This window comes from Podarcis filfolensis (genome assembly GCF_964270895.1).
Source record: "Podarcis filfolensis genome assembly, chromosome: 3".
Lineage (NCBI taxonomy): Eukaryota > Metazoa > Chordata > Lepidosauria > Squamata > Lacertidae > Podarcis > Podarcis filfolensis.
The window spans coordinates 74,929,820-74,951,680 of NC_139606.1; positions in this window are offsets into that span (position 1 = coordinate 74,929,820).

Here is a 21,861-nt window from a genome sequence, read left to right on the forward strand (position 1 = left end):
GGCACAGGTTAATTGCAGGAGGCGTGGAGTGCATTCCAGCTGTGCTGGTGGGAACCCAGTAAAGCAGCAAATATAATAAGCCCATGGAACTGGGGGGGGGAGGGGGACGAGACTTGGTGAGTTGTATGTATCTTCTCATATATCCAGTCTGATCCAATGCAAAGGAAGCCCATGAATTTGTGGGTTTAGCCCCCCTCTTGATCAAGTTGTCAATTACCTATAATTCCCATATAATATTCAAATTACATAAGGGAGCACATGGGCTTATTCTCCACATTACCTCTTTTGACAATGGTCCTATCTTTAAAAGACATTGGGTAACAGATCGGAATGAATCAGCCAGCAATAACATAGGACATTATTGCGCCTATTATTCAAAGCTCCATGGAATCGGGAAGGTATCATGATGAAGGGGTGGTGTTCATTAACAGAGCCAGACCTGTCAAAGAACAGAGAACTAACAATCTTAAAATGGACAGATTGCACAGTGCTCAGTGATGATGCTTAAAGTAGGAAAGCACAGCTAATACCAACAAATGAGCTAGTTATCCAGATTCAGTGATAATTATAGGGCAGACATGTGACTGTTGTACAGAGGAAGGTCCTCTACTTGAGGTTGCTCTTCAGCAGTAACCTCCTGGACAGCAGTGACAAGGCACACACAGCTCACCTGGTCACAGTCTAGTCCCGATGGTGAAATGTACTATCTCTCTGTTTACATTAATTACTTTGAAAAGTCCATTTATACATATAAGGTGGCCCATGACGTCCAGCTCCGAGGGCCTTCTGGCGGTTCCCTCACTGTGAGAAGTGAGCTTACAGGGAACCAGGTAGAGGGCCTTCTCGGTAGTGGCGCCCACCCTGTGGAATGCCCTCCCATCAGATGTCAAGGAAATAAGCAACTATCTGACTTTTAGAAGACATCTGAAGGCAGCCATGTTTAGGGAATGTTTGATGTTTGATCATGTTTTTAATATTCTGTTGGGAGCCGCCCAGACTGGCTGGGGAGACCCGGCCAGATGGCAGGGTATAAGTAATAAATTGTTGTTGCTGTTGCTGTTGTTGTTGTTGCAATCTGTGTCCTCTGGTGCTCTTTTTTGGTAATGAATTATTTCTTTTTGATTATGCGTAAGTAATTCCCACTGTGTTAAATGAGCCTTATTCCCTAGTAAGTGTGTTTAAGATGGCAGCTTCAGAGAGTCATAGAGTTGGAAGGGACCACATGGATCATCTAGTACAGGCATAGGCAAACTCCGGCCCACCAGATGTTTGGGACTATAATTCCCATCATCCCTAGCTAACAGGACCAGTGCTCGGGGATGATGGGAATTGTAGTCTCAAACATCTGGAGAGCCGGAGTTTGCCTATGCCTGATCTAGTACAACCCCCTGCAACGCAGGAATATGCGTCCATACGACAATCAAACCCACGACCTTGGCATTATCAGCACCATGCTTTAATCAATTGCAACCTGCTTATTAGCATTGCTAGAGATGGGACAGGATTGGGATTAGGCATTCCTCTACAGTCAGGGTAACTCCACTGCCATGGAGGCAACCACTGTGTCTACTGAAAGAGCAGATTATTGGGAAGCTACTGCCAGCAGCTTTTCCATGGGTGCTAGCCAATGATAGGTCCTGAAATGGGGCGTTGTGGGAGCAGGACCAGCCATGGTTCCACTGGGTCTTAAATCCTAGAGAGAGGACTGGAACAGACAAAAATGCTCCCCCCCATGACTGGATGCGACTAAGGATCTGCTGCTCTTTGCTTCCCTGGCCTCTCGTGGGATGAATCCATAGCAATTAAGCCAACAGCAATTCCTGCAAATGTGGTGCCTTCATAAGTATGCACACAGCCATAGGCAGGATGTGCCCCCTCTCCTCCCTAGATAAAGTACAGGAGGATCCCCTCCCCCCTGAGTGACTGATAACAGGCTAATAAAATTGGCTTTTCAGAAAAGGAAGCCTTCGTCATATTCTGTAACAGATACAACAGAAATTAATGAAAGTAAATTACTATTTCCCCTTTCTGCCAAAGTTAAAAATAATTACTATGAGAAGAAAGGAGGGGGAACGGTTTCCACTTTTTGCTATCTTGAAGCATTATGCTGTTTTCTCCTTTTGAAATCTCATTTCCAAGAAGCATATTTCCAGAGTGCACATTTCCTGAATACAAATGCCCTTAGTAGACTTGCTAGTATGAATGCCATAATCTCAGAGTCAGGAGGAGGGAGAGCCTGGCACCTTAGATTTCCTAGGAGGGGAGGCACAGTTTACTGAGTTGCTTGATTTGTTTGTTAAATATCTGTGCCACCTAAGTTGAAAAAATGCTTCTCAATTACTTGGTTTCTGTTTGCAGAATATGTTTTGTGATGACAGGGATAAGTCCTCCCTCCATATCGTCACCAGCTATTAGGGACTGGTGTTGCACCTAGCCACTTTTGGCCTTCAGTTTAAAAATGTATAAATTGCCTCCTTTGGTCTCCCAAATAGCTGTTTCTATAACTATCTTGTGTCCTCTGGTTGCTTCAAATTTTGTTGTTGTTGCTGCTTTCTGTGCATCAACAAGTCACTCCAGGACAAAAATCACAGTCAAGGTTTGATATATGTGTTTGGTTTGTCATGATGTATTTTGCGTTTGCTGGAGAAAATTGCAATAAAAACCATTCTGTGTAGAAATTGCAAAGGGGCAGTTTGCAAAATTCAGTCACAACACACATGGGAAGCAGAATGGCGGAAGTAGCATTTGGCATATGCTGATCCCAACAGGTAGGAATATATGCCTTATTTATGCTGGTGCAGAGGAGGACCAGAATTGGAGCTGCCAATTTACTGGAAGGACTGGGCTTGCAGCCATATAAGTGGGCTTGCCGCAGCTCCTCCCTGCAGCAGCCAACAACTTTGAGAAACCAATAGTGATGAAGACAGAAGGAAGTGGGAAGAGAGGAGCCACCTATACCCTTGCAGCCATAAAAGTAGACTCACTGCTGTCCTGGCTGACTGTGAGGGTGTGGGTGCAATGACTCTGATGCTTGGTTTTTGTCTGTTGCTAGCACCATGTTGAGGTTCTGTTAGTAGTTGAGCTTATAGTTGGTAGCTCTGTTCTGCGGGTCTTGCATCACGGCATGGGATTTGTAGAGTAGTGCCATTGTTTCCTTGTTGGGTGTCATTGGAGGGAAAGTAGTTTTTGTACCCCACTCTCCCCGGGATAGGAGCCTGCACTAGTGTAGAGCTTCCCCTTGCCCCTGGGTGAGAGGCTGGATTAGGGTACCTGTTAGATAAGTGGCAGCGAATTTGAGTTTATTGACACTGCTATTATGAATGTAGGGTGGTTACATGACTACGGTCATGATGGAGAAGTGGGCATACACAAGAAAGCTTATACCCAGAACAAACTTAGTTGGTCTCTAGGGTGTCAGACCAACACGGCTACCTATCTGAATGATGTAGAGTGTTAGGGCCAGCCCATGCATGAGGCAAGGTGAGATGACTGCCTCAGGCAGCAGACTCCTCAGGGGCAATGTCAATCTTTATTTCCTACTCCCACCTTGCTCCTGATGTAGATCTTCACTCACCCCTTGTTGCCTGGTGGTGAGGGGGGAGCAACATTTTGTGGTTTGTCTCAGGTGCCAAAATATCTTGAGCCGGCCCTGCTGAGGGTGAAACCGAAGGTGATGGCTATATACACACTGTGCCTTTAAAGTTCATTTGAAGTCCGTTCTTTCCTTCAAAGAATTCTGGGCACTGTAGTTTATCCCTCACAGGGTTGCAGTTCCCAGCATTCCTTAACAAACTACAGTGCCCAGAATTTGGTGAGAGGGTAAGAATGAATTTGTCATTATTAGGAAGGATATCTGTAATTAAGACAAACGTATTGCCAAAAATGTGATTTTTGTTTTAATCAATCCCAGTGATAAGCAATTTGAGTTGCTTCAAAGAGTGGCAGAAAGATATTTCAAGATTTAACTGGTGAGGAAAGAAGCCAAGAATAAAACATAAATTATTAACAGATCTTAAAGACAGAGGTGGCTTCTCCTTGTCAGATTTAAAATTATATTATGAAGCTTCTTGCACATGCTGCATCCGGGATTGGATAGTATTAAAAAACACAGATTTATTAGATCTAGAAGGACATGACATGATAATAGATTTGGTTGGCATGCGTATTTGTGGTATCAGAAGGCAAAAGTACATAAAAGCTTCCAGCATCATATAATAAGAAATGCGATTTATAAAGTTTGGGAGAAATATAAGGATTTGTTAGAACAAAAAGCACCATTGTGGCTTTCCCCACTGGAAGCAATATCTGTGAAAAAATTAAATATGAAATTTACTTTCAAGAAGTAAAAGGAAAGGTAACAGGTTGGCTACAATATTTCCAGTTAAATGAAGTATTTAAAATGATAAAAAGAAAGGATTCACATATGAAATCTCAAATTTCCAGAGAGAAATAATAGAAAGTGGTACTAAATTCTTATCAAAAATGTATGATTTGTTGTTAGAATGGGAAAGTAAAGCTGAAGAGGTCAAGTGTGTTATGATAAAGTGGGCAAAAGATGTGGGACATAACATTCAGATGACAGATTGGGAAAGACTATGGAAGAACGATATAAAATTTACGGCCTGTACCGTATTTAAAGAGAACTATATGAAAATGATGTATAGGTGGTATTTAACACTGGTAAAATTGGCAAAAATGTATAAAACAAGAGAAAATAAGTGTTGGAAATGTAGAGAAGTAGAATATATGTTTTATCATATGTGGTGGCAATGTAAGGTTATTTAAAAATTCTGGGAAATGATATATAATGAATTGAAATTTTTTTAAAAAATAACCTTTGTTAAAAAACCAGAAGCCTTTCTATTAGGTATTACAGGAACACCTAAAGAATATAAGAATTTGTTTATGTATGCAACAATGGCCGCTCGGATATTGCTGGCCCAACACTGGAAAAAGAAGAAGTACACACCAAGGAAGATTGGCAAATTAAGTTAATGGAGTATGCTGAAATGGCTAAACTAACTGGGAAACTTAGAAATCAAGACGACAACAACTATAAAAAAATGGGAAATGTTTATTGCATATTTACAAAAGCAATGTACACAAGTAAATACATTAGTGGGATTTTAAAAAACACTTGTAATGTTATAGACAGTGTTTAAAATTAGAGTAACCAGAGATAAAGATTTTATTGACATGCATAAATGAAATAATACAAAGGAACCAGGGGAGGGAGGGGATGGAAGTTGGGGCATTGAAGTAATCCCATAATGTGTATATAGGTTTTACTATATGCTTTTTCTTTTTTAATGTAAGGTTTTTGTTTTTGTAAAAATTAATAAAAATATTATACAGAATTTGGGGGGGGGACATGCTTCAGATGTGTTTTTAAAGGTACAGGGTGGACCTCAATTCAATTATTTTAATGGATAATAGATGGATGGGTGGAATGGCAGCTATGCAGAGAGAAAATAAAAATAGCCAAGCAGTTTGTCAAGGACACATGTGGAATACCTATCTCACAACAAAATTATGACCGTTCTGATGAAATATGTTTGGTTCTTCAATTCATGCCCAATAAAACAAATTTGAAACAAACACAACCTCCCGTCAGATATTAAAACCAGATTTTCCTCCAGTCTTCACTCTGCATTAGATTGAACCAACAACGTCTCTGCTTCCAGGAAGAGAGAGGAATGGCAGAGCAAGGCTGAGAGAGAGGAGGGGAAGAGAGAGAGACAGGCAAGCTGCAGGATCCAGCACCAGAGAGGGAGGGGAGGAACGGGAAGCAAGAGAGTTCTCTATCCTGAGTCTGCTGAAAAGCGCAGAAGAAGGGAGCAAGGCTCCTTTGCAACAGATTCAATCCAAACAGGGAGATTCTCAGCTCATGTTTTGGGATTCTCTGGGTAAAAGCACAAGGAATCTGGCGGATCTGGGTTTCCATTGGTGGCTTTCATTGCAAGCCTCAGGAGCTTAGGAAATTGCCTTCAACAGAGTCAGGCCATTGGTCCATCTAATTCAATTGAAGAAACCCAGGCAGCAGGTGTCCAGCATTCCAGGCACGGGACATTCCCAGCCCCACCTGGAGATGCTGGGGATCCAAAGTGGGACCTCCTGCATGCAAAGAAGAAGCTCTACCACTGTGTTATGAACGACATGCAGGAACAAATCACTTATGCTTTCGGTAGCATGATCATCTGCTAATGGCTGTACATCAAGTTGCTATTAAAGGCACAGCTGGTTAAGGGCAGAAGCTGGCAATGCTGGAGATCAGAGGCTCGCCCAATCGACAGTCCAGTTATTTTTCCATTTGGAAGAGACAGGTGTGTGCCAGGTACACATACTCCAGTTATATGCCAACTTTGAAAAGTACCTTCTGTAAAGGGGAAGGTCCCGGAGGGGGGGGAGTACAGTCATACCTTGGAAATTGAACAGAATCCGTTCTAAAAGCCTGTTTGATTTCCAAAACCTTCGGAAACCAAAGCGTGGCTCCTATAGCCAATCAGAAGCTGCTGAAGCCCCATTGGACGTTTGGGTTCCAAAGAATGTTTGCAAAGCGGAACAGTCACTTCCGGGTTTGCGGCGTTCGGGAGCCAAAACGTTCGACTAGCAAGGCGTTCGGGATCCAAGGTACGACTGTATAAGGCTTAACTGACTCCTGCTTCTGTGTGAACCTTGTGTGCAGGAAGTGGGACAGGAAGAGAGTAGTACATGCACTTTGGTAAATAAGGCTTAGAAGTGGGGTATTTGTTGCCTAGAAAGCCCCTTTCAAAATATCTGAGTTGCTTTGACCTCTGTCTCTTGAGGCCACCTGGAAACATAAGGCAGGCTCCCCGGTGGAGGACAGGGGGGTTCAAGCCGAATCCTAAACACTTTTTTATTCCAAAGTCCCACTGAGTTCAATGGCCTATATGTCCTAATGAGTCTATGTTGGGCTGCAGCCTTAATCAGTTTATCAGTGCAATTAATCAAGTGAAGCTTTAATTGCAGCTTTGGAAGGAGAAAAAGACCAGTTAATTGGGGAAGTCACTCAGCTTATTGAACAAACCCTTTCCTGTGTCTCCCAAAGTGCTCTTGTTTGAGCCAAGGCAGCTCAGACAAAGACAATGTTGTGCATCGTGGCCACGCCAGGGCCTTATGAATGAGGATTCATCCCAGGTGCCTTTGCTGCAGACACGCTACACACAGCTCTTGGCTCTGCCAACGGCTAGAGCCAAACTGAACGACAGGCAGGAGAGACACATGAGTCTTTATTTATTTCATTTCACAAAAACTAAAGCAGCTTTGGAGGCAGGGTTCAAGAATGGAAGAGGTTAGCCCCTCTCCACCCTACAACACTCCATCGAGCACTTTTGGGAGGTTTTTACGATTAAGTGGCATATGAATTCTGTTAATTGTCTTATTATATTTTTTAAAAACTCCAGGGCTTTCTACAGGCTGCCGTCAGCAAGGATTCCGTGGACGGCACTTTCATCCAGGAAACGGGGGGGCTCTACTATGGCAGAATGGTGCTGGTGTCCCTTTGTGGATGGAGGCCTGCAGAGACTGGCAGGGCTCACCCCCAAACTCCCCAGTCCAGCACAAAGGAGGTGTGGATTGCAGCATTACTGGTTTTGTGACAGGCTGTTGGTTGGCAAAGGAGCAAGGCTAATGGAAAAAGCTGCCAACCTCACACTGACAAGCGCTCAACATGGAGAACTTAAATGAGAAAGTCTTTTACCATCATTTGATCTCCATGCCAGCAAAAAGCTTCACCTGCTAAGTTTCTGCATGTTGAAAGCTTCACCTGAAAAGTGGCCTGGTTGCCCTTTGCCCCCCCTGCCACTAAGTTTAACAAAAAAACTGAATACTACAGTCAGAATAACTTGTGTAAATTCAGCAGTTCTGTGCAAATTCTGACTACAGAACCTGGAATCCTCTGAGCAGATTATTATTATTTGCCAGTGCCCTAATTAAGGAAGCAGCCCTATTCCAGCTTACCTGGAAGCAAACCTCATTCATCTTAGCAGCACTTATTTCTCAGTAAGCCTGCATAGAACCTGTCTGTGAATGAGTCACTCCCTCATCTTACAGGCTTTATCTTTTTTTACGCTCATCTATTTTTATGGTTTAAAAGTAGGAGGGGAGGATAAGGTTGCAATATAGCAACAAAGAAGGCAAGAGGCTCTGCAAGAGATCTCTGAGTCACAAATTCCAGGGTTCGCTCAGAAATGATCGCATCAGTACAGAACAAATGATAGTGTGGAGAATATGCTCCTAAAGCTTCGCTGACATGCATGAGGATGGGTGCTTGTCGGGGAGGGAATTGCATGTTTATATTTGATTAGGCTGATGCCTCTCATGGAGGCTACAGATCCTGCCAGGTTGCACTCCAATACTCCCAAAGCAAGTCACTAGACATTGTGCACATTGGTTGTCACTGTTCCCACTGGTCAACACACACCAACTCAGTAAACGTTACAAGGTTCTTTTGTTGTTGTTGTTGTTCAGTCATTTAGTCGTGTCCGACTCTTCGTGACCCCATGGACCAGAGCACGCCAGGCACTCCTGTCTTCCGCTGCCTCCCGCAGTTTGGTCAAACTCATGCTGGTAGCTTCGAGAACACTGCCCAGCCATCTCGTCCTCTGTCGTCCCCTTCTCCTTGTCCCCTCCATCTTTCCCAACATCAGGGTCTTTTCCAGGGAGTCTTCTCTTCTCATGAGGTGGCCAAAGTATTGGAGCCTCAGCTTCAGGATCTGTCCTTCCAGTGAGCACTCAGGGCTGATTTCCTTCAGAATGGAGAGGTTTGATCTTCTTGCAGTCCATGGGATTCTCAAGAGTCTCCTCCAGCACCATAATTCAAAAGCAACAAGGTTCTTTAGCACAAACTATTTGCTGCTTCGAAGCTCTCTATACACCCTGCATGCTGTTTATTAGTGCCATAAACATCCTATTCTACATTTTAAGTACCGGTCAAGTCTTAACACTGCACAAGTTGGAGCCTGTCTTAAAGTTTCCAAGGTCTTCAGGTTGGCTTCTGCTTGTCCTGCACCCACTTTGCCTCTGCTTGCTCTGCCAAGGATGGGGAACCTGCAGACCTCCAGATGTTTGTTCTTGCATTTGCTCCCGCAAAGACTAATTTTACATAAGCCTCCCCATGATGAGTCAGTCTTCTCGGAGCCAGCCTTAAAAGCTGTAAGCACTACAAGTTTGGCTAGATGTCACTCCACAGAACTGAGTAATGGCTGGGGGAGAGAAACAATCTTTCTGCCCAGGCCAGGAAGTATGTTCTTGCTTTCCAATCCTCGTGTTACTCGGCATTTTAAGCTATTTGCTCTCCTGCTGTCCTTGATCTGAACTGGCAGCTGGCAGGCATTCACTCTTACTCAACCAGAGCCCTGAGCCATCCAACCTGACCCATTAAGGTCATTTGCTATTTTTGTGTTTCCCTTTCCTTTGCCCAGGCTGTTTTATATGCTGATCGCACCTTCATTAGCTTGCGTCCTGGCCACAGCTCTTTCTCCCAAACATCAAATATGTCTGCAGTGAGCAAGTGCTGATGCGTGGGTGTGTCCCGCAGAGATCAAACAAGTGCACCAAGGTCAAGGGTCAGCCCATAGCTTAAGACGCAGAGGGACGTTGTTGTTGTAGGGCACAGTGAATGTTTGAGAATGCCAGGTGTTTTACTGGCCACACTCCTGTGCTGCCTCTCGTTACAGAGGTGAAGCTTTTCCCCAGATGGGACTGGAGCAAGGAGGAAAGCCAAATATGCTATGTCTGTGCATGTTAGAAAACAAGCAAATACTGTATGCACAAATCAGGTGTTCTTAAGGGGAAGCTGTGGGGGTTAGTGGGTGAGTGATCCCTTGTATATTCTTTGGGCTGTTCTTCAAAGTGTGTTTGTTGCCCAGCTGCTTTTAAAACAGTGTCTCCTTCCTGGCTACATGTATGCTTGTGAAACATGGACTACTTATAAACACCATCTCCAACTCCTCGAAAGATTCCATCAACGGTGTCTCCAAAATTTTTTACACATCACTTGGGAAGACAGGTGAATATCAGTACCGGAAGAAGCAAAGATCACTAGTGTCGAAGCAATGATTCTTTAACATCAACTTCATTGAACTGGTCATGTTGTGCTGATGCCTGATTATCCTCTTCCAAAGCAACTACTCTATTCCGAATTTTAAAAAGGAAAGCATAATGCTGGTGGTCAACAAAAGAAGTTCAAAGACTCTCTCAAGGCAAATCTTAAAAAATGTAATATAAACACTAACAACTAGGAAACACTGGCCTGCGAGCGCTCCAATTGGAGAATAGTCTTTACCAAAGGTGTCATGGGTTTTGAAGACGCTCAAATCAGGATGAAAGGGAGAAAGGGGCTAAGAGGAATGCACACTTAGCAAACCCTCACCATGATCAACTCCTGCCTGGAAACCTATGTTCCCACTGTGGAAGGATGTGTGGATCCAGAATTGGCCTCCACGGTCACTTACAGACTCACTGTTAAAACCGAGTGATTGCCAAAGAAGAAGAAGACATGATCACAGCCAAATGGGGTTAACATAGGCAGCATGATTACCTCAGAACATCATCACACAGCCAATGGAGGGTGGCTATGTGATGTTCAATGAAGCCAGTTCTGTGGGAGTAAAGGCAGGGAGCATTGCAGTCACTGAGTAGGCAAACACTTTTGCCCCTTGAAGGCGGTTGGGAGGGTAGCTGAAGGTAAGAATTGTTGCCTGAATGGTGTGCAATACTTTTTAAACTGTTGACCCTAGCAGCAGAGAGGACATAATTAGTGCTCCACTTCAAACAGAGAAATAACTTGGGTGAACACTGAAGATCAGTGAAGATGAGGATCCTTTGTGGAGGCTGTCCAGAACTCTTCCTTTTTTGCTCAGCACTATTTTTTGCAGGGCTCCAGTGCCTCTTTGAGCAGTGTGATAAACCACAGGTGAAGCAGGCAGATGCCATGATAGGGAAATCCTGGTGGATTTCTGCTTGCCAAAAAATTGATAGACCTTTGGTCGAAAGCCACCAGAGTGCTTACAAGTAGGAGGTGTTAAAAAATAAAACACACACACACACACAAACAAAGGCTCCACACCTAAATGCAAGAGGAAACAACAGCCTGGACCTCCAGCAGCATGCAAGTTACATCCAGATCCCAAACAAACATACCTTCTAGTTTCTAGGAATTTTTTAAAAAAAGGAACAAAAGAACTGCTTTATACCAAGTCAGACAAGCCATCTCTCTAGATCAGTATTTTCTACCAGTGACAATGCTTCCCTAGGGTATCAGACTGGGGGCATTCCTAAACTGTAAGGTGCCCATCACTGAAAAATGCAAAATCTTTTGATGTTTTATTTACATCATCTGCATACGATTAACACCATCTACTGCATAGTTAACAATAAAAGTTAAAAGGTGTAAAGGCAATTAACAAGAACACTAAAAATGAAATAGAAGCAAAACAACCATGGCACAGAACCAAACCTGTAAAACCAGCAACATCAAAACATACATTAACACCCACAAATACATATGTACATGCATGCATGCATACACTAAAAGTCATTAAAAGGATATTTAACAACCTAGGAAAATAAAATGGTCTTTAACTAGACTATAACCAGGGGAGAGCATTCAACCATTTGGGTGCCACCCCCATGAAGACCCTTGCTGTAACTCATTTGGATGGGACATCATGAGAAGTAGATCTTACAGTCCCAGTAGGTAAATGTGGGAGGAAGTGCTCTATTGCTAAACTACTTCCACTCAGGAGCGCTCACAAAGGAAGCTTCCTTATACCAGACTGGAATATTTGTCCATCTCGTTCCTCTGGCGGGCAGCTGATCTTCAAGATCTTGGGCAGAAGTCTTTCATCTTACCTTCTGACTCATCCTTTTTAACTGGCGATGTCACAGATGGAACCTGGGACCTTACCCAAAACAGCTGGTAGCTAGAGATGGTCCACTACACACCAAGCCTCAAGTAAGCATCAGTCTGTTTATTGTCTCTCTCCTAATGTTTTCTGTGTTCTCAAGAACAGGTTGACCTCATTTCTCCTCATCAGTTATCTGCAGGTCATGTATTATCTTCCTCGATGGAGATCATGCCTATTATGGGAGAAACGCATCCAGCAAATCTCTATGTAACCTCCTTTTCAAACATGTGCATTCAATTTTCACAAAGAATACAACATTGTTATGCAATGTTAATGAAAAGCCACTTTCAAAATGAATTGCTTAAAATGCACTATATTAGAGTAAACACTCATAACGCTTTCTTTTAGACTGGAATGGTCTTTAGTGAATAATGGTCCAGGTTCAAATTCTCATCTGCTGCAAGAATGTTTCTTTTTCTTCAGTGGGACCATTAAAAGCTACTCATCATTTATTAACAGATAACAAACCAGGTTGCACCCCACCTGATATGGAATGGGAGTATGGAGGAAGACACCTTTTCAAATCTTGTAGGCATCCATAAGGGAGTCTTCCCACAAATAAATGCATTTTTGGCCCTGGAATTCTGCATATAGATCATACCCTCTTCTCCAAATTGTTGGACTGTCTGTGGTCCCAGGGGCATATGTGGTGGCACTGCCCATGTGTAAAGAAATTCTGGGATCAGGATTTCAAATATCTCTCCAAAATCACAACAGAAACTATTCCTAAAACTCCATTCATAGTGATTTTTCTTGGGGATTAAGGTATCACACAATGATTTGATCGTTTTCTTCTAGAGAGATCCAGGAGTTGGAAGACGTCATCAGGATTTCATCCACAATATTGGTACTCTCCATATTGGCGCATTGCACTGACTGAGAAATGAGCACATAGAAGCAGATGGTCAAAAGTCTTAGCTGAGCGTGACACATTTGAAGCTACATGGCTCCCATTTATTCCTTTTAGAAATACTGGGGTAACTGTGATTACATGCACTGCACATGATTCATTTCTGAAACATACACTGGCATAATGGGCACTCAGGATACAGTGTTGTCACTGTGTTGTCGAAGTTTTTCTATGGCGTACAAAGTAAGTTGAACTTTCTTTCCGTGGTGCAAACATGTAAGCTGTCTAAGAATGCAAGCTCTGGATTCGTTTTGTTCGTGTATAAATTCATTCTGTTTTTTTTTATAAAAAATGTTAATGAATATAATTTTTTTAAAAAATAAAGCAAAAAAAACCCCCATCTGTCCTGGACTGTATAGTAGAATCACAGAATTATAGAGTTGGAAGGGACCTTGGAAGGTCATTTAGCTCAAACAATAGGAAGATTTGGAGGGTGGCAACATGAGAACGGGCCCTCTCTGCAATGGCTCCCCATCTGTGGAATGTTCTCCCCAGGGAAGTTCTCCTGGCACCTTCATTATATACCTTTAGGCACCAGGAAAAAGTGTTCCTCTTTAACCAGACATTGGTTAATCTGATTTACATCCTATGCCCTTTTAAAATGTGTTGCTGTTTTTATTTTTATTAGGTATTTTGTGGAAGCAGCTGGAGCCAATGAGGTGGAGTCAACCAATCCTAGTTTTGCCCCCATCTTTCTCCCTGAGGCTAAGGAAAAAGAAGCTACCCCTGGAGAGGATGTAAGTAAGAAAGCAGGCAGTGATTAGTAGGCAGTGCCTCCACTGCCCTTTTCCACAGCTGTGTCTTCTTGGTACCATCTTTTCTTGGCAGCAAAGTATTTTCTCCCCCTCCCACCACAGCCCTGTCTTAGACTGAGGCAAAACACTACCGGTCCACAGTGATGTGAGCAATTCTATAGATGGGGCTGATGGATTGCAGCTCTTGATTCCTGAGCCAGATTGGAATTTAAATTGTGAGTGCCCGGCGTTCCTTTACGCCAGCCGTGTGGAAGAATTGAACATCGGGGCACCTGGCACAATGAGGCAGCAGGTATTTCTCCCACACAAGTCGATGTAATGAGGGTTTGCAGAGGCAGGGATTCTTCAAGAAGTGGTGGCACAGCCATTAGACTGTGGCCTGTCACAGCAAAGATCCCGGCACTTCTGATGACGGCAGCCCCGATGCAATTAAGGTTGGAACAAGATTTTAGCTCGAGCAGCAGCTGGGTTCTAACACTGGCAAAAAAGCCACAGGGGAAAACAGAGACAGCGCTGTCCTGGAAGGAGCTGAAATCATCTCTTTGAATCACTTAACACCCTTAGCTAAATTAACAAGCCAACATGATCACAGTCATCAGCTAGATCACTCAGAGGTGGCAGGCAGTGCTGAAGATTTTCTGTAAAAAAGAAACCCAAGCCTATTGATATTAGGCAGATGCCTTCACTATACTATTTCAGATGCCTGCTGAAAACCTTTCTCTTGCAACAAGCCTCTCCAGAGATGCAGGTTTTAGTTAGATTTGTTTTACATGTTTTATTGATTTTATCTTTGATTTTTGTTATGGTTTAGTGTATATTTCTTTTTAATTGCTTTTTGCATTTTAGTCATGTTTTATATATCATTGAACTTGTATACCACTGAATCTTCTTCAGATGTTCAGCTTATTTGAGTGTGCATGAGTTCTAGTGTTAAGAGAGAGGGAGAATAACTTTCCTTTATCCACTTTCCTCATGCATGCATAATTTTATACACTTCTGTCATGTCCCCTCTTACTTGCCTTTTCTCTAAACTAAAAAGTTCCGAATGCCACAATGCTTTCTTCATAAGGGTGTTGTTCCATTCCCATTAATCATTATGATTATATTTTTCTGAAGCTTTTCCAGCTCTACAATACATAGCACAGTAGACAGTATTCCAAATGCAGTCACACCCAGGGCTAGATTTAGGTTTGGTGAGGCCCTAAGCTACTGAAGGTAATGGGGCCCTTTATATGTCCAGCTGTCCTTTGTCAACAACAAACCAGTGATATTTTAGGGAGCAGGCTAGCAGGCGGGGCCTATTACTTACATCATAGGAGCATACACAACACAAAACACTGTTGCTGCATGTAGGTTTTATTTGTTTTTTATCTAATATTTTGGAAATGTACATCCAGTTTTTTTCCTTTACATTTTTTGGGGCCCCCAAGAGAGTGGGGCCCTAAGCTATAGCTTGTTTAGCTTATATGTAAGTCCTGCACTGGTCATGCCATATATTTGTATATCCCTAGCTTCCAGTATAAGTGAGCCTTACATATCCATCTGTTAGCAGTGCTGAGGCTAATAAACCTACACCACCACCATGAGCACTTTAAAAATGACACTCAGTGGAATCTACACACATATAAAAAACGCTGTGAAAATGCTTTTTTAAAAAAAACCTTTTGAAAAATATATTAAATTTGCCTTAGCTCACTGTTCCCATCTAGTGTCACATTTGTATATTGCACTTTGCAACACACTTAAAACGTTTTATTTGCAGCTGTATAAGCTGAGTCTCTTATCTGTGCAGTAAACTGTTTTTATAGTTTTTCTGGTGATCCCAGTAAGATCTTTCCCCATCATAGAGTTTCTCATTTTGAAGAAATCGCATTTCCCAGCACTTTTTATTTTATTTTTTGTCATAGGGGTATTGTTGTTACTTTAATCATTGGAGAGTGAGCACTTCCCTGCAATACAACTATGGCACACTCCATTTAGCCATTTAAATGAAACAATAGCTAGATAAATAGCTAGACAGACAGACAGACAGACAGACATACTATCTAGGCAGTTCCCCTCCTTGTGGCACTGCCCCCACAATTTAATCACCTCCTTTTCTTTATTAAAAAGATCACACCTTTGTGATCACGCCCTTTAGTATAAAATGCACAGCTCCACTGATAGTTAAAAGAAAGAGCACAGCAGCCTGCTTCAGGAACAAGCAGCTACATGAGCGAGGCTTCCCAGTGATGCTGTCCAATGTATGCAAAACACCAGAGCCACATGGGCAGGTTTTCAAAAACTCCACATATGTCGGCAGGACTGTATTCCAAGAAACACTTTGGCGCTCTTCGGGAGATGTGGCACTCAGCACTTTGCAACTCTCCATTGCATCTTCAGTAGAAAAATCCCAAAAGATCGGAGGATCCCGTATATTGAGCTCTAAAGACAAACCTGGTGGCTAAGCTAGATTCAGGGACTGTTTCCTGTTGTTTTGTCATGCCGTAGGAGATGCGTGTTCTATTACATGAGCAGCCTGGGAATAATAGCAACCGTCAAAGGTTATTTTTTTGAAAAGGGAGGAGGATTGCAAATTCCATGGATAGGTACAGGAGGAATTTCTGACCTTGCAGTAATGTCACTGGCAGTAAGGCCTATGGTACTCATTCACACATATTATGCACTTTAGCATAGGATCAATTCTCCCCCCTTTTTAATTTTTTAATAATTACAGAAGTGAAGCAAAACAAATGAAAATAATACCAGCAACGCCCACAACATCCCAGACAATATCCATTACAGAGGTCAGCAGGATTACAGTCTCAGTGCATAATATCCCACTTTTTCTACAGAGAGTTTAAGGATTTACAGGTAAGGATCAAGCCATTTTCTTCTACTAGATTAAATCTTTCTCTCTTCTTTTCAAGGCATCAGGATTGTACCCTGCAGCAATCTAAAATAAAGCTTCTGCTCACTGCCAACTGTAAATGAGCAAAAGCCAAAAGCGGGGGTCTACCATGTTACTAGCATGCATACTCAATAATGCTGAACCTTTCTGCACTGAAAGTGCCTCCCATACTTCATCCTCTTGCTCATTTCAAGTTCTGAGTAAATTTTTCTAACAGCAAGTACTTTTGATATCAGTATTCAAGGTTTGTAATGCTAAGAACTTTCCAGAGTTTGCCAATCGTGGTTCTTGCTCATGGGCAGCACTTACTGGTTTGTGGGTGGGTAAAAATGGATTAACTTAATAAAAATAGAATATATCAGTTAGGTGCCCCAGGTAATAAACTTAACAAATTATAAACAAATTGGTGTGGAGGGTTTTTTTTGTGCTCTGTGGTTTTGTGAGTAATATGCCTTAGAGGTCATTCTGGAAATGCCATACAAAATGCAGATGACCCTAGAAAAGTATCGTGCCAAATTTCTGAAGGTTAGGTGTAAGGGTTAGGGAGTTATGGTGAATTTGTAAGAATTGTGCTCTGTTCAATTGGCAAAAAAATATTGTTGGGATCTGTCTGTCTCGGGAGACAATGGAAGAGTGTGCCTTCAGAGGTAAAGTCAAACATGAGACATGTTTTATTATAGGTGGAGCAGATGAAGGTGTCTGGTTTTGTTGCTACAGATTCACCATAGCATTTCTTCTCTCTGCGATCCTCCCAGCTATCATTCGTTCTCTGGTCACTGCTGTGTATACATGACTTTCTGTCTCCAGGCACTGCGATTGTCTGCAAGGGATTCTCATACAGCAGGGTTAATTCTGCCAGCTTTCATGTCACATTTGCAGACATCTTTGCAATGTAGAGTTGATCGGCCAACAGGCCTAGTGCCTGAAGCCAGCTCCTGTAGAGCATATCCTTGGGGGTCCTGCCATCTTCTGTTCTGTGTACACAACCAAGTCAGTGTAGTTGTCACTGTGACAAACATGCTGGGAATGTGGGCTTGGGAGAGCACATCTTTGTTTGAGACTTTGTCCACCAAAATGAATGGCAAACATAAGATCCAAATCGCCCCACTTCATCTCAGGGTGCTGCAGAATGATCCCACTTTGCCTCCGACCAGTCCCAAATCTCTCCAACATATTCTCTTCAGCTCTTGATCCAGGAACCATCTAAAACCTGATGTACACCTGTCCTCTGTACAAGGACATGTAAGATAGCACCACTCTAGTGAAGGTACCCAAGAAAGGCTGTTTTTCTTTGCTCTGCTCAGCCAGCCATATAAGTACGCCAATTTATTGCAGGCCATTATTAGAATGCACAGCACATCAGAGAACCAGCAGAAAGCCTGCCTTTTGGACAAGTGACTGGCACATTGCTGAATTGATCTGGCAGGCAAGCTTTGGTATGCCCTAGTGACAGAGAAGTCAGTGTCTCCTAGGCTAGTCAATGAAAATAGCAAGGGTGATGCAGTACCTAAACCTCTTAGATGTCCTTTTTGAGAGGCCTCAAGGTGATTTTCTTACTATGGTCTTGCATGGAACTTGTTCTTCTGAAGAACCTCAAAGACCAAAAAAAGGGGGTGCCTCACACACCTCCTGATTCACAAACTTTCATGCTGGTGATTCATCCTATTGAAAACCTCCTAGCAGGAGAAAAGGTCAAAAGTCAAAGGGCTCATCCACACTTCCGCCTGTGCCATGCTTTGTAGGCATGGATCCGAGCAATTTTTTGTTTGTTCAGCTGCTTTCCCTGCAGAAACCCACTGCTTAACACTGAATTGGAACAAATGCCAATCCGCAGAAGAAACAATAGACATTCGTTCTGATTTACCAATAAACAGTGGGTTTTCCTAGTGGATGAGCCCAAAATATACAGTGTGGGGTAGCCAAAGGAAATGAGATCTGGCAGGCCATGGCTACAATCCAGAAAGTAGCCTCGTGCAGAAAGAAGAGTGAAGCTGTCAATCTATATATGCTTATTTTGCAGTATGTTCACTGAATCCGTGGGCCAGACTAGTGATATGAAACAGAATCACGGGCAGCATGAAGCACAGAAGCAAGTTCTTATGATGATGGGCTTCTTTTCTGCCATTTCTGTCACATTTGTGCTAACCTTATGCAAAAAAAGCAACGGAAGCAAGACTGGAAGACTTTATGCAATGATGAATGCAACCACCGGGAAGGGTATTCCATAGCTGGGGCTCCAAGCACTCAATAGGTCTTCTTCCTAGTGGCCATCAACCTCATCTCCCTAGGCAGAGGAACCTGGAGAAGACGCTCTGAAGAAGATCTTCTGGTTCATACAGGTATATGGAGAAGAAGTCTATCCTTCAAGTACGCAAGCCATCACAGGAGAGCTTTAAAGGTTAATACCAGCACTTTGAAATGGGCCCAGCAGCAGAATGAAAGCCAGAGAAGATGTCTATGTTCCTATCTACTCATACTTCCCACCCACTATAGCCCCATATGGCCTCCTCTGAGTAAACAATGCTTGAAGGTTAGTGGTCTCTCTGGAACAGTATGGGGTACCATGTAGAGGATGAAACAGTCATGTCACTTTTTCAAAAATTGATCATCCACTCAGGAAAATCTTCCTTGAGATCCAGCTTGCTTTATCGTCATGAGTAGATTTGTGTACAGTAACCAATACTAGGCCAAACCAACTCTGAGATGCTTTAGAATGGCTCAGCAGCACAGAGTATGCAAGGAACTATCCAAGTATGCTAAAAGGCAACCAATTTCTTTGAGACAGACTTGACATACTGCAGACCAATGCAAGTCTTCTTTTTCTTTTATCCATTAAAAAAATAAATGTTCCCAGTCAGCCACCCATTCTTCAAAGTGGATGAGGAGATCTCACCATAAAAGATTTTCCCTCCAAAATTCTCCAACTTCTGTGCAAGGGGTTGAAGGTAAAAGGGAAAGAGGCTTTTTTGATCCTGCACTTTGTCACAGAAGCCATACGGAATAACGAAGCTCTTGTATATTATATTGGGGCACAATCCAGCTGTTACACTTCAAAGGTGCATTGATTTCGATGGGGAATATTTAAATATATAAAAGTGAATAACATTCCTTTTTTTACGTCCAGCACTGCCGTTAAGGTAATGCATAAACCAAAGTCGTCCTCCTCATCTTGGGAATGACTAAATGCTCATTCCACTACAGTCGTTGATTGTCATCACCACTGGAATTAACATCTGCCAATGAAATCAGAATTTCACCCAAAATAACTATGCCATCCCTTTCATAAGGGTAACAGTTTTTCCAAGGGCAATCCACTAACACTTACTCAGATTAAAAATGATATATCCACAAGGTCAGTGCCTATTACTCAGTCCAAGGGCCATAAATCCGTCCATATAATCCATAATGATCCCATATGTTTGGTTTTGTGGAGTGTTTTCTTTCTTTCTTTTTGCAATCCATATGTTTTACATCTGTACATACATGCTATAAATGGAGAGAGAAGTAAAAATGGAGGTGGTGAAGCTTTCAGTCAGCTAATAGGTTACGCAGAAAATGGGCTAGAGTTGACATTCCTTTTCAAAGGCAAGGTTTTTTCCAAGGCAAAGGCTTGGCCAAGAGTATTCGACCAGGAGTTGGGCAGGGGGAAACACTGGGAATGATCCAACCAAAGTTAAAAGACCCATTTGTTTCAACAGGAGAGTCAATCTCACCCACTGAAATCAGTGGAGCCAAAAGATCCTTAATTTTAGCTGGCTTGTGCCCACACAAGTAGGCACTTTAAACTCAGTTCAAGCAGAAATGCAAAGAAGTTTTTAAGTGTGATGTGACACAAAGGATATTTAAGAAGGAGAGAAGCAGAATATGCTAATATGTGCTTCTGTATCAAAAAGCCACTTAAAGGTGGAATTAAAGACACAGATTTGCAACCTTTCTCTGGAGGCCTCTGCTGTAGTCATGTGTTGGGAAAATCCATCTCCTCACTCTGCTTGAAATACCACACATTAATTGGGTAGCGCAAGAAGCTGTTTTCCAGGACAAGAGGCTGACACTAGTGAGGTTAAGCCTCAGGGCTAACAGCTTTCAGGCAAAAATTGCTGCTCCTAAATCCCAAGCCATTCTCTTGTGTCCAAGATGGAGCTTTCAGCTCACCTCATGATTGGGCCAACAACCCCAGGAGATGCTCCCATGCAGATGGAACACAGGGGCATGAAACATTGGAAGTCAGACGACTGGTTCATTTAGCTCAGTGTTGTGAACATTAATTGGGAGGAGCTCTTCAGGGTTTCGGACAGCATACATTCCCATTCCTACCTGGGGAGGTCAGAGATGATACCTGGGACCTTCAACCTCTGTGAACCCGCCCCATGGGGCAAGCAGTTTGCGCTCTCTCTCTCTCTCTCTCTCTCTCTCTCTCCTCCAATTGCAAGGGCTGTAAGAAATGATGTTGCCTTTTCTTGCCCAGTCCCAGCTCTCTTGCCATCCAGCAACCCTTTTACAAGTTCATTTGCAGTGCTCGTTGGGAAATGAAGTCCAAATGTGGAAAAGAAAGAAAGGCAGCAATGCCTATCAACCGGGGGGGGTCCTCAAATATTTTAGGGGGGGTTGAAGGGACCTGACCCCCTAGGAATTGGTGCCTTTGGCCATGGCCACTCGGGGGGAACAGCACTGAGCTAGCCAGACCCAGGGTCTGTAAAACTCAGGAAAAGGCAGCTTGCTGTGTTCAAAAGAACTTAGCAATTATGGGTGACATTCAACCAAGTTTTACTTGGAGTACACCGGTTGAAACTGATGGCCCTAACTTAGTCATGTTCGTTAATTTAAATGGGTCTACTCTAAGTAAACCTTATCAATAGGTTTTCCTTATTAAGAAGCCAGTGGAATTTTAAGAAAGGCCCATTAAACTGCAGAACTGTTTAGATCCTTGCTGTAGGGTTGCATCTGTAGGATTACTTGGAGAACAGGTAGCTGTGCTGGATGCGTCTTTTGCCTTGATGTAACACAGTTCTTCTTATGTTTTCCATGGGGTGCTTTTGACGTCTCCCTTTCTGCTTGCTGTCTGCTAATATTCTTCTGCCCTCCTCAAACTAACAAAATTTAATGTATTCCATTCAACACGCCGTTCGTTTCAAGTTATTCAATGTCAGACAAGTGTCGCTGATCAAAGATGTGGCAGCTGAAGTACCTGGCAGCGCTTTCTTTTGAAATGGTTTCTCTTAACTCATTTGTGCGATTACTTATGTATACAGCAGCATCAGCACCAGCGATCAGCAGAAAACCCTCAAATCTTGTGTCTATTGTCTCCAGGTCGCACGACGGCATTTGAATCATAGCGATATAATAGGAGCACCTGATAATAGAAACACATTTAAAGAC